The sequence below is a fragment of the Ovis canadensis genome, chromosome 1 (assembly GCF_042477335.2).
Source record: "Ovis canadensis isolate MfBH-ARS-UI-01 breed Bighorn chromosome 1, ARS-UI_OviCan_v2, whole genome shotgun sequence".
NCBI classification, from domain to species: domain Eukaryota; kingdom Metazoa; phylum Chordata; class Mammalia; order Artiodactyla; family Bovidae; genus Ovis; species Ovis canadensis.
The window spans coordinates 67588598-67601793 of record NC_091245.1 but is presented as its reverse complement, the minus strand read 5'-3'; the positions used below and the strand labels follow the sequence as shown (position 1 = coordinate 67601793).

General features: G+C 42.5%; 1 protein-coding gene across 6 annotated transcripts in view; it reads right to left on the bottom strand.

The window, feature by feature from the left end:
* Positions 1 to 11379, bottom strand: part of LRRC8B (leucine rich repeat containing 8 VRAC subunit B) — a 77218-nt gene extending 65839 nt beyond the window's left edge. Inside the window, exons 1-2 of one of the 6 annotated variants that reach the window (XM_069597147.1) lie at positions 11184 to 11352; positions 685 to 786 (exon numbers count right to left, since the gene is read on the bottom strand). The gene's annotated coding sequence lies outside the window, so the exon portion shown is untranslated. Of the gene's footprint in view, positions 1 to 684; positions 787 to 11130 lie in introns of all 6 variants that reach the window. The other 5 variants (XM_069597128.1, XM_069597158.1, XM_069597138.1 and 2 more) reach the window with 5 other exon arrangements.
* Between the last annotated feature and the right edge of the window lie 1817 nt (positions 11380 to 13196).

The window sequence follows — 13196 nt, the reverse complement described above, 5'->3', positions numbered from 1 at the left end:
ATCAATACTGTATGTCAGATTTGCTTATTGTCTATCTTCCCTCCTCTAGGATGTACACTCCATGCAAAAAAACGTTTTTTATGTTTTCTTCATTGTTGGATTTATCTCCAGGGCTGGCATAATGCCTGGCAAATATTAAGTGCCCCCAAAAATACTGAATAATTTTTTTAATCCATAAAATGAAGAAAAGCAGATTCAAAATTCAAATACATCTTTTTTATTTTTAAAAAAGCTGAGGGCCTGCTAAGAACAATGTACTCTACTAAGCATTTGTGAGCATATTTATCTTAATTTTTATACGACCACTTTACAGCAAGTTTTCCAATCTTTACAGCCTTCTATAAAACGACTCTGGGAAAAGGAAGCAGCCAATATACATTAAAAAAAGTTGCTTTATCGGGTACCAGATCTGCAGCTAACATGTGGAGTGCACTGAAACAAGCCACATATCCCCTTATAAACCCAGTATGCATATTTGTATCATGGGAATAATACTTGACCTGTCTTCCGCAAGTCATCAGGAGAATAAATGTGAGTATAAATGCTTTAGTATTTTAGAAGCAACGTCAAAAAATATAGTAAGTAATGCAGTGGGGGATCTCTAAGTGTTTCGGGAGAGATTTGCTATAAACTGGTGGGAGAAGGCAAGGGCACAGCAGACCTCTGAACAGTGTCTTTACATACATGGTGTTGAAAGCATCTAGGATCAAGAGGACCCCAGGAAAGACTTCTTAATCAACGGGATTATGGCCAGGCTCAACTCCTCTCCCTTCAGAATGCATTAATCTGCAAAGAAAAAAAATGTCCTAAATCTAGCTTGGGACCAAACCTTTTGGCATGTAATTCACAACCTCCTCTTTGGAAAAAATAAAAAATAAAAACCTAGTATTCCTGATAAAATGCTGCAGAAAAAAAATTTTCAGTGGGACTAATTAGAAATCAGTCACCTACTGACCTATGCGACTGTCAGTCAAACATCTGTTGATCTTTACCAACATTCTTTTTTTTTTTTTTAATTTTTTTTAGTTTTTTATTTTTTAAATTTTAAAATCTTTAATTCTTACATGCGTTCCCAAACATGAACCCCCCTCCCACCTCCCTCCCCATAACATCTCTCTGGGTCATCCCCATGCACCAGCATTCTATTTGTATCTAGTCTACCTAACAATGGGTATAAAAAGTATTTCTAAATATTCTAGGAGAGTTTGAGTATACTTTTTAAAATTAGCTTCCATCAAGTCTTTTTAAAACAGTGATTCACTCTAACCATGTTCTTTCCCTACTGAATATTCCTGTCCACCAAGAAGAAATTTTTATATTGGCTTATTAGGGGCATTTTCCCTTAGAGTTGATAGCTAATTTGACAGGGAAAAGTTTTCTCCAGCACCCAATCAATTGGTCTACAAAGTGAGGTATGGGATTTGGAGGGCCTTTTGTTTTCAGAAGAAGGGGTAATCCGGTAGAATCTACATTCAGATCACCAGTTAACCCCTGTCTAAAAGTACCTTCTTCTGGGACTTCCCTGACTGCCCAGTGGTGAAGACTCGGTGTTTCCACTGCAGGAGGCACAGGTTCAATCTCTGGTCCGGGAACAAAGAGCCTGGGCATGCCTCGCAGCATAGTTTAAAAATAAAGTATCTATTTCAGAACACCTGACGTCCAGTTGGTTCCTTCCGGTCATCTCCCTTTTCCCTTTTCATAGTCATCCTCTCCCCACACTCCATAAGAAAGGCAAACGTTTCATTTCTGCTTATGGCACACTGCCTTGGGGAGTAAAAATCTCCAGACCCCAAGCTGAGGGTCATTTGAGATAACTGTAGGGTTATAGATGTTAAGAAAGTGAATGACTTTGAAGACTGAAACATCCTTTTGGGAGTTAAGGAAAAGTATTCATTTCTCTGCTTCAAACAACACGGGAGGGAGATATAACCAAGTCAGACAGCAGAACTTGGAAAATCATTTCTTTGATCAATTACTAAGTAATTTTGGCATACACCTCAGAAGTTTAAAAAACAGAGTGGAATTATAGTGCCTTCATTTTCATATACATATGGGAAAGTGTCTTAAGCATTTACATTTAAAAAGAAAACTTGATTATGAAGCCTATCTTATCTTAGCAATATGAAATATTTACTTATGCACGAATATTTTTAAGTCCAGGGCATCTCATCAAGAAGTTATTTCCCATAAAATTTTACCTATGCTTAATAATTATTTATCAAAATTCTAATATACTTGTCTGGTCAACTGTATATTAGTCAAAATCATAAAAACTCAATCCAAATGAAATTTTATGTAACATTTAGAGCCTTATAGTCACAAGAACTTCAAAAAATATGTTGTGTGTATATGTGTGTTACAAGAGTATGATAAGGAATTCAATGAAAGATTTTCAAACATAAGAATGTTACATGGGGAGTAAGTTTTTTTGGGGGGGAGGGAAGTAAGTTTTATAGAAGAAATGCATTCCACAAGGGAAATAACTATGTAAAATTTCCAGCTTTTCTAAACAAGCTTGTTTTTGTGTTTTTTTTAATGGATGGCATGGTAGATACAAAATCATTTTAGTGTTTAACTTAAACTGGGTACATTAGAAAAGATGTCTTTCTAAATCAATATTTATATATCACAGGTGCCACCTTTTACAACTATAAACAATTTAGACAAAACTTTTAAAACACATGAAGAGGAGAGATAGTGTTTCAAAATCCTTTTAGGGGGTACTGGATGAAAAACATTCATGTACTTTGTTCTAAACCGCCTGTAAACCAAGAACTTGTGCTGACCATCTACAATTCTGACTTCTGATAGAATGATATAGCCAGAGTTGTTTTAGAAAAGTTCCAAGAGCCGACTCAAGCCTGTCCTGCAAATGGCCAAATCCAGAACTCTGAACACAATAAATGTTCAGTAAACACTAGCTCACTGACAAAATATTTCGGTCATTCAATTGATACCTACTACCAGCATATATCAGAGAAGGCAATGGCACCCCACTCCAGTACTCTTGCCTGGAAAATCCCATGGATGGAGGAGCCTGGTAGGCTGCAGTCCACGGGGTCGCTAAGAGTCGGACACAACTGAGTGACTTCACTTTCACGCATTGGAGAAGGAAATGGCAACCCACTCCAGTGTTCTTGCCTGGAGAATCCCAGGGACAGGGGAGCCTGGTGGGCTGCTGTCTATGGGGTCGCACAGAGTCAGACACGACTGAAGTGACTTAGCAGCAGCACCACCACCACCAGCATATATATGATAATTCTTCTTCCTACTTCTAACCTTCAAGGAAATCTTTCAAATTTTCAAATACCAGTCAGAAGAATGTTATTGAAACAAAGCCCTGGACTAGATAATAAGTACACTGAGTTTTATTGCCTAATTCTTTCCCAGATATCAATTTACATGCCAAGTATAATGCCTGGCTCAGGAAGCTCAATCAGAGGATGAACAAAATAATCTTTATAGGAAGTGTACAAGGCTCGGAGGCAGCACAGAGAAGGGAATCAGGATCTCTTGGAAGTAGTAGGCAGAGGGAAGGATCTGGAATGGTCTTCCAGAAAAAGTATGCTTGAACTGACTCCTGAAACATGAGCAAGTGACAAGGGGATATGAACACCACAGATAGAGGAAAGGCAAAAAAAGAAAAAGTGCGGGGGGCCATGGAGTGGAGCCACCTGGCTACCTCTTACCTTCCTCCTTGCACTGCAAACAGTTTAGGATGCCTGGTGCATGGGCTGTGACTGCATGCTGCGTCCACAGTGCACGCGTTGGTGATTTAGAAATGATGAGGGGTGAGAGGTGAAACTGGAGACCTGAAGACGCCGGCAGAGGAAGACTGTACTATATGGCTCTCCAAGGCATTTGGACTTGATGCTTTGACAAAGCAAGTCATTAAAGGATTATTAAACCAGGCAGTGGTGGTATGAAATTTACCTTTCATAATCATTATTTTCCTCTTGTGCGGACAACGAATTGGGGTGGGGTGGGGTAGAAGACTGGAAAGACTATAAACTGAACTACTGGTTGCAGGCAATAAGCAGCGGGCCTGGAAAAGACTCAAGGCAGTCAAGAGACTGTGAAGGAAGGGTGCTGATGGGAGGGACCCGAAGGATACGGCCTCTGGACAAACTGGTTACCAGAATTTATAGAGCAGTTTAACAGGGAACAAAGCAAAGAGAAGCCCAGAATGAGTTCTAAGTATTTAGGGCTATATAATTGGGCAAATGGTATTGCTATTTGCAAAACTATGAAATCTAAAGATGAACAGCAAGTTTGGGGGTGGGGAGAGTATCTTTAGCATATACAAACTCCAGCTCCTCATTGTTCTGTGAGGCAGGTAGCACAGATGCTATTATCCCCATTTTATGTTCAAAGGGCTAATTTTTTTGCCCCAAGCCATATGTAGCAGTCTGAGGAGTTTTACTACATACCAGGCTTAAGAGCGGGTATACTAGGGAGACAAGGTCCTTGCTTTCACAGAACTTATATTCTGGTAGGGACAAGCCAGCAAACAATAAACCAAAGCCTGAAAGACTACAATGAGGGCAGGCAGATGTATTTTATCCGAGGTGATCAGGGAAAGGATCCCTGAGATCACTGAAGCCAACTATTCACTGAAAAGGAAGCAGTCAGACAGACTCATAAAGGAAGGGGGTCCAGGCAATGGAGAAGTCCCTGGTGCAGTAACAAGGCTGGCATGTCCTGAGGGAGGAATTCCAACTACCAGGCTAGTGGTTAGCCAGAGGAAGTCCCAGCTCCAAAGGCATTCCTGGGAGGGTGAAGTTAAAAGGCTTGCGGCCCCTTAGGGCAGTGCTAGCAGAACATAAATTCTCTGGGAACCTGCCCACCAAGCACAGCACTGCACATCTAGAAACTGCATCATGACTCACCCACACTTTTCAAAGACAAATCACTTGCTCAGTTGCCTATCTGGGCACTGAAACAGGGGCCAGGAACAAACTCAGTTTTGCCTACAGAGATGAACTTTAAAGTTTTTAGATGGACGAAATTCAACATAAATGGTATCTGCTCAGAGCAAGACACAACCTGAAGTCCAATGGCAGGCAGCTCTGTCCCGCAGGCTCAGTCACGCCTTAACATGTTACGTGGGAGCGGAGACTCCCAGACACTCTCCAAAGCCCTCAAAGGGACGAGAGACGCAACACTTCTCAAAAGATGCCCCCATTAGCTCAGCTGGAAAGGACAAGGAAAAATGGTATACCATTGTCAAGGTGCTAAGCTGGGTCTACCTATGCAAGCCTGAAAGCCTTGGAGAGATGGGATGGTGGGCAGCCTGTGGGCCGTGAGATGGGCCATCCCAAGCTCAGTAATGCAGCCCACTCTCCAGAAAACACTGCTTTTGCCTCCCAGCCTGTGGTCATCATCCACTGCTGCTTCGCGGGTTACCTATTCGTCTGTCAACATTCATGTAACCCTGTCCAGCCAAAGGTCTTCAAATTCCACTCACTAAGGGTGATGCAGATGAATCCTCTGACCCTCTCAAAAGACCCTATATTACCGCCTATTTTCTCAGATGCATCTGCTTGGTGTATCAAAAATAAAAAACATATCTGAATTTAAAGCTTGTCACTAAAGCATAAATAAATTATAAAATAATTAAATTATTCTTGAATTATGTAGCCCCTTCCAGAGACTCACATGGAGAAGTTATATATTATGTACACGTATTTTAATGACGGCTCCAAATGATATGCCTTCTCTGGTACGGTGCTGGAAACGTGTGGGACACTCTCATCTGTGCTCGGACTATGCTCATCTCATGTCAGAGCTCATTTCAAACCACACTCCCACAACAATTCTTTGCTTCCGCTCACTGGACGACTTTTTCCTAAAGATACCATTCAACTTCTGACCATAAGATATTTGCACATACTTTCATAGCACCTGTACATCTCCTTCCTGACCATGTTAAGTGGCAATTTTTTTCATTTATTTGCAGTGATTGATTCTTCTGTCTCCCCTAGTACCTTGCAACCCCCACGGTGGCAGGGACCATGTATATTTTTGCTTACTGCTGTGTCCCTAGAACCTGGCATAGTCATATCTGGTACACAGTAGGTGCTTAACAAACATGCTGAAAAAAAAAATACTATGACATATACTCACTGGTGGGAATGATTCTGCTTCTGAAAGTGGATCTGCCAAAATCACTCAAATGAAGGCTGAAGAAGGTTAAGGCTGAGCTATTCTGGTTTTTGTTTTTTTTAAAAAAGCAAAGACTTTGTTGCTATTCAAGGTTTAAACTGATTTTGGGGACAATTCTCAAAAAGTCTGACTAAAAATTTAACAACACTCATTTAGATATGTATGGAGATGACCAATTTTAAAACTTCTTTTTAATGGAATAAGAGTTTATTTTCTGAAAGGTTCACCTAGATTGGGCCAAATTTTAAAAGAAAAGCTAGCACTTTATCACGCAATTTCTTAGGCACTCTAAATACATTTTTTCCATACTCCTCATAATCTGAATCTTAACCCAGGTTTCCAGATGAGGAAAGGAAACTGAGGGTGCAAGAGGCTGAGGTTACATACTGAGTGACAGAGCTAGGATTTATATCTAGCTATATTTGATTCCAAGAGCTATATCTTAAATTTTAGCCACCCTTTAAGCTAAGAAGCAGATGCTGACATTGAGTCATAATGTGTTACTGCCTCCCATGATAAGGAACCTGACTATAGTCTAGTACCATCAATTGGGGCCAGTATTTAAAATGGGATTTGGATACCAATGATGTGGTAGCAGAGAAATGAGATAATTTATGAAAAAGGAGTAAGGAGGAACATGAACTAACATTTACTGAAAGCTTGTTTTATGCCAGATACTGTATTATATGCTTTCACATTAATATTTCTTTTAATCTTAAGACTCCTGTGAGATGGGTAGTAACAGTCAAGAAAAAAGAGGTGTAGAATAACAGTGGTGTTTGACTACTCCAATATTTCTTTCCCTCTATCTCACTAAGGATGCAAAATTCCCATGTTTTAGCTTGTCTTAAGACTGTCTCAAATAAGGACAATATTTCCTAGTCTCTATCTATCCTAGCTGCTGCTGCTAAGTTGGTCCAGTCATGTCTGACTCTGTGCAACCCCACAGATGGCAGCCCACCAGGCTCCCCCGTCCCTGGGATTCTCCAGGCAAGAACACTGGAGTGGGTTGCCATTTCCTTCTCCAATGCATGAAAGTGAAACGCTAGATGAGGTCATATTACTCAAAGTCTGGTCAATGAGATGTAATAAGAAGTGTATGACAGCCTCCAGGAAATTTCCTTAAGAGACTCTGGGCTCTTGCTTTTTCGCCCTGTCTTCTTTCCTTCCTTCCTTCTTTCTTCCTTTCTAAACTTGGAACCTAAATGTGATGGCCGAAGCTCCCCTTTGGATCACAAGATTGAGGGTCTGATTTGATGTCTGAGGTTCTAAAAGGTGGAACCAGCATAGGTCTGAAAAGATTTGCAAAATCATAATAGGAGCTCTAGTCTATCTCTGAAAGAGAAACAAACATCGCTTTGTTTAATTAAGCCATTGTTCTTTGTGGTCTCTGTAACTGGCAGCTAATCTTAACTAATCCAGTAACTCATCCAAAGTGATACAGTGTAGGGTTCAAATCCAGGCCCATCAATCTGCATAGCTTATGCTCTTAGGTGGAAGCCTGAAGAATTCTTGATTATAATCTGCAATAGATTTGAGGGGGAAGTGTAAAAATGCTGAAAAAAATATGACAGAAGAAAAAAAGGTTTGAATATGCTCTCAAATCTTCCTACCTGAGAGACCATCAAAGGGAATATGCTACTTGACAGTAAAGAATTTAGTCTCCATCAGAGATGGGCAGAGAAGATCTCAATCACCTGTGTGGAGCTGGAAAGATAAGTGAAATACAAGCTTTGCAGCTGATGATGTCTCTGACAGATACTGCTGACCAAGGAGTAGGCATTGTAGAACAAAGCCCTGAAAATGGCCACAGGATGAAACAAACACAACAAAGAATTAAAGGAACCCTGAAACTGAAGAAGCAGGAGATGAAGTTCAAAGATACAGAGTCTGGAAAGAACCAAGGAGAACCATGTGACCCATATCAAGGCTTAAGGGCCAAAACGCAAAAGGAAAGGTCAAGGTTGAAGCTCTGACAACTCATTTTTATTCATTTCCTTTACACGCGTTCACAACAGCATTGAAGAAGTGAATTTAAATTCTGTTGCAATTGAGCAGAATCCTAAATAAGAGGAAGTCATAGAACAGGGAGTTTATTATTTCCCTTTGTTCAATTTCTAAATGAACAGCACTGATAAGAACTTAGCAGACAGATTTCAGTGACTGCAGACAGGACCAATTTTATTTACAATCAATCTTAATGATCCAGAAAAGGAAAAAATAAGTTGTTATGTTTGCCAAAGACATTAGTTTAAACACCTTGTAAAAACCTGTCATAATAAAGGCACATAGGAAGTTTAGAAAATATAGATGAGAAATAAAATGCAAGTGGCATAAAGGAAAAGGCAGCAATTTGAAAACAGACATGACAGAAATTAGAATACACTTGACAATTCATTAAAGAAACCCTTCACTATAACTGGGCCTGAGTGGTCATGGGTTATAATGTTTGCAGAACAAGCAGTACTCCCTGAGTCAAGAAAGCAGAGGGGACACGCTATATAGAAGGCACCGGAAACCATGCCATTGAGTCTGGGGTAACAGGACAGAGTCAGCATATATTTGTTTCTGATAATACCAGTGTATGCTAGAAGGATGCTGGAAAGAGAAAAAAAATTTGGAAATTCAACTTGAGAGACACTACATGAACACCAGAGATTAGATTAAATAGGCTATTTTTATGGGCAGTTAAAATCTAAAAGAAAATAAAAATATTCAGATACTATCAAAATAGATTCATAAATTACAAAAACTTGTTTATAAATAAAAATTTCAGCTCAAACAAGAATCTTTCACATATTAAAATATTTCCAACCTTCCACACCAGAAAATAAAAAATCACAAATTTCAAGCCACTTACAGGAAAATACCCACACAGTCTAAAAAAATCTAGAGCCATAAAGTAATATTATTCAGTGCTTAAAAAAAAAGTTGTCAAGCCATGAAAAGACATGGAGGAAACCTAAATGCATAATATTAAAAGTGCAAGAAGCCCATCTGCAAAGGCTCCAGGCTGATTCCAGCTATTTGACATTCTGGAAAAAAGGAAAGTGTGGACACAGTGAAAATATCAGTGGTTGCCAAGGGTGAGGCAGGCAGCAGGAATGAACAGGAAGATCACAGAGGATTTTTAGGGTAGTGATCATACGATACAGGATCATACTTGACGGTATTATAATGGCAGATACACGTTGTTACACAGTTGGCTAAATCCACAAAATGTATGACACCAACAGTGAACTCTAAACTATGGTCTTTGGATGATGATGTCTCAGTGTAGCTTCATCTATTGTATCAAGTGTCTCACTCTAGTGGGAGATGTTGATAATGGGGGCAGGGGGTATATGGGAACTCTCTGCAGTTACTCTCAGTTCTGCTGTGAGCCTAAAACTGCTTTAAAAAATAAATTCTCTTTAAAAAACAAAAAACAAAAAAACACCTTAGAAGACCTGATACCTTTTTTTCAGTGATATTCAATAGAACCCTTTTCATTCCGAGGCTTCAGAGGAATGAAACAGCACTGGGGAGGGCAATGGTTTTTATAAAGCAAATCTTAACAACTAGTCAAATGAAATCATTCTCGACATGCGAATCTTCACGCTAGGCTGGATGTGCTGGGACACTTTTCCAACTTAAGCAAAAAAGAACAAGTTTCAAATAATAAAAAATTTAATTCTAACATGTAGTAAATGGATAGTAGGTATCATGACTCAACTGCACACTCAGAGACAACTCTGTCCCCCTCATTACCTGAACTAAGAGTAACATCAGACATGCTAGGACGAATATTCTTAAATCACAGAGGCCCAGTCACTTGTGGGATTGGTTGTCATTTCACATTCCTTCAAGGGTGAAGCTGTTGACTAGGAAACCAGGAGTAAAAGGAAGTCACCTTGACACTCACAAATCAAAGAGCACTTGGGGTTCTCTCAGGAGGCTCTACCTCAGCACCTGGAAGTTATTATAATTAAATAATTAGACTGCAGTTTGGTTGCTTCTATGTACTACAACCTAACTAGGAGGTTCAGGAGACCTAAAGGTTAGGAGACCTCATAGTCTGATAAAGACACATACCATTTCCTCTTAAAAAAAAAAGTGAATATTGTCTATTTTAAGTTGGTAACCTATTTGCAAATTAAATTTTCATACCGGTATCTTTTTATGGATTTTTAAAAGTTTTTGGCAAGGCGAATTTACTCAAGAAAGTTGAAGTGTAGGTTTTTGTTTTTAAATTCGGGTTTGACCTTTTTGGGGGGAGGTGGGAAGGGGGCTGCCTACAGGGTCTTCCTGACCACAAAAAGTCTTCCACACACGTCATCTGACTAAAGGCAACCTATGGACTTTGGGAAGTCAGCGGAGGACATAGTGATGAGCCAACACTGAGCCTCCTCCCTTCTGACCTCTCGGCACCCGCTTAGCTGCAGCCTAGGTAGGCGAAACTCAGATTCTCTCTCGAAAACGGTAGAAGTTGCTCCCTTCTCCCTCAAACAAATGAGTGCCAACACCACCATCAAACAGTAGGTGAACAACTGTATAATAGGTTTCCCAAGAGCAGAAAAATGTGTGCCAATGAACAGCACCAGGGCAGGGGGCAAAGGAAAGCGACCCAAGCGCGGACGCCCTCCGGACAGGTCTGCTCACCTAGGGAGGGCGAGACGCCAGCCCGGGGAAACCAGAACCCGGTTCCCGCCCCGCCCCGAGGGCTCACACTCAGGTGTAGCGCCGCGATTATGGGGGAGACAGCGTCCATTCCTCCTGCCCCGAATGACCCCAGCACTCCGGAGGAGTCACGGGCATCACTCCCATTCTCCCGGAGACAAGGGAGTGGCAAAACCGCTTCTCATCTCTCCCGCCCAGCCACTTGCCCACAGGCCCGGCTCTCAGGTGAGGCGAGAACAGGTAACCGCACCTGCTCGGCCAACCCCACCTGCTGCGTCCCCTCGCCCTGCTCTCTGCCTCCATCACCTGGATCGGCTCCGCTCCTCCTCCGTGACCGGGGGCGTCCGGCCCCGACCTACCTGCGCGCCTCCGGCCCCGGGCGCCGGCGCTCCCCACGGCGTGCGCCCCGCGCCGCTTCGGGCGCGCCGGCGGCGGCCCCGCGCCCGCACTTCCTCGGCGCCGGCTGCTGCGGGCTCAGCGGGAAGCCCCAGCGCTGCCCGGCTCACCGCCTCCAACCGGCTCCATTGTGACGCGGCGAGTTCCGCTGGCCAATCGGGGCGCGGCGGCGCGAACCGCTGACTAAGTTCGCGGGGGAAGGAGGAGGGGACTGGGCGGAGGCAGGAGGCGGAGGTGGCCGCGGCCGAGCGGCAGTGGCGGTGGAGGAGGAGTAGGAAAAGAAGAAAAGGAATGCGGCTGTTTCGGTAGTTGCTCCTGCTGTTAAATTCACAGCAGCCTTGGCCCGAATGGTTTGCCCAGCTTAGGAACTGCGGGAACCTGTGACTCACCCCTTGCTGATGGAAACAAAGCGCAGCTGCCATCACCCTGGAGCGCGCCATGTGGCCGTCCGGCCCGCTCCGCACAGCCTCCGGTGCGCAGGCTGCAGTGCCCTGCGCCCGTCGAGCTGGGGCTAGGAACGCGGAGGGCTGGTTTCAAGAGACCAAAGAGGGGCTTAGCACTGTCTAGGTGTACGTGCAAGGGGCTTTGGAAGTAGAGTATTTATGTGTCGGACCAGCGCCTTCTCACGTGCACACCCAGAGTAACTTATTTACATAATGTGTTTTGAATCTTCAGGGAAGCCTGGGGTGGAGCTTGCGGGAAATCCCTTTACCTTTCCTTACGCTGTGTCCTTAGGCTGCTGGGCCGAGCCCTGTGTGGCAGTTTACAGTTGTACCAAACTAAGCGGCTTAAGTTAAGATTCTGGGCCTCCAATAGCATCCGTCTTTCTCATATATGTCCTTATCCTCCGCATGGGGAGAGAACAACGCTGTAGAGTACTCATCACCAGCGTTTTACTCCAGTACTCTTGCCTAGAAAATCCCATGGACGGAGGAGCCTGGTAGGCTGCAGTCCATGAGGTCGCGAAGAGTCAGACACGACTGAGCGACTTCCCTTTCCCTTTTCACTTTCATGCATTGAAGAAGGAAATGGCAACCCACTCCAGTGTTCTTGCCTGGAGAATCCCAGGGATGGGGGAGCCTGGTGGACTGCCGTATATGGGGTCACACAGAGTCGGACACGACTGAAGTGACTTAGCAGCAGCAGCGTTTTACTGCTGGTAAACTGCAGGCTCACCCCATCTACTGCCCCACTGCTTTCCCACAATTAGGTGGGAAAAGTTAAACAAAAAGTAAATCCAAAGCCAGGAACTCGGGGGACAAAATTTTTTTGATTCTCATCACCACCCCAGATTTAACTCAGTCTTTTTGCAGACTGTCATCCTTAACACTGATTCACTTAGGCAACATTTATATCTGAGTTGCTATGGCAGTCACATTTCCATTAAAAAAATGTTTGTACAGGGACCTCCCAAAGGAATTAAATAGAGACTATAAAAGACTCACAGTTGGAACATATCTGATCGGCTTGTATAAATGGGAGTAAAGAAAATGGAACAACTGAGTTATGTGAGACTGGGTTGTGTCAGACAGAGACTGTTGAGACAAGGACTACTATTTGAATTACCCCAGAAAGGAATAAGAGGGTTGGTTGTCTTTGTGATGACACTACTCTTTTCTCTCCTGGTCCATTCCATTCTGGGTTGGCAGCTGTCTTGGAGAAAAAGCCAAAAGAGCATTCCTTCCTTTGGTAATTGATAGAGTTTTAATATAGCTTATGAGTGTGAGACCCTGTGTATGTACAGATGTGTTAAGCTAATTTAGGTTTGAGTTTGGTCATCAAACTGCTTAAAACCTGGAGAAGAAGATAAAATGTATTCAGAATTACGTATGAAACAGGAAAAAAGCAAGTGCTGTAAGAAACACTGATCGATTGTAAAGTCATGACATTAAAATTGTTTACTAATTTTCCATATGTATCTTTGAATGTTTGGAAAGGAGTATTCTCTCCCCTTCCAAAACCCATGAATATCACTA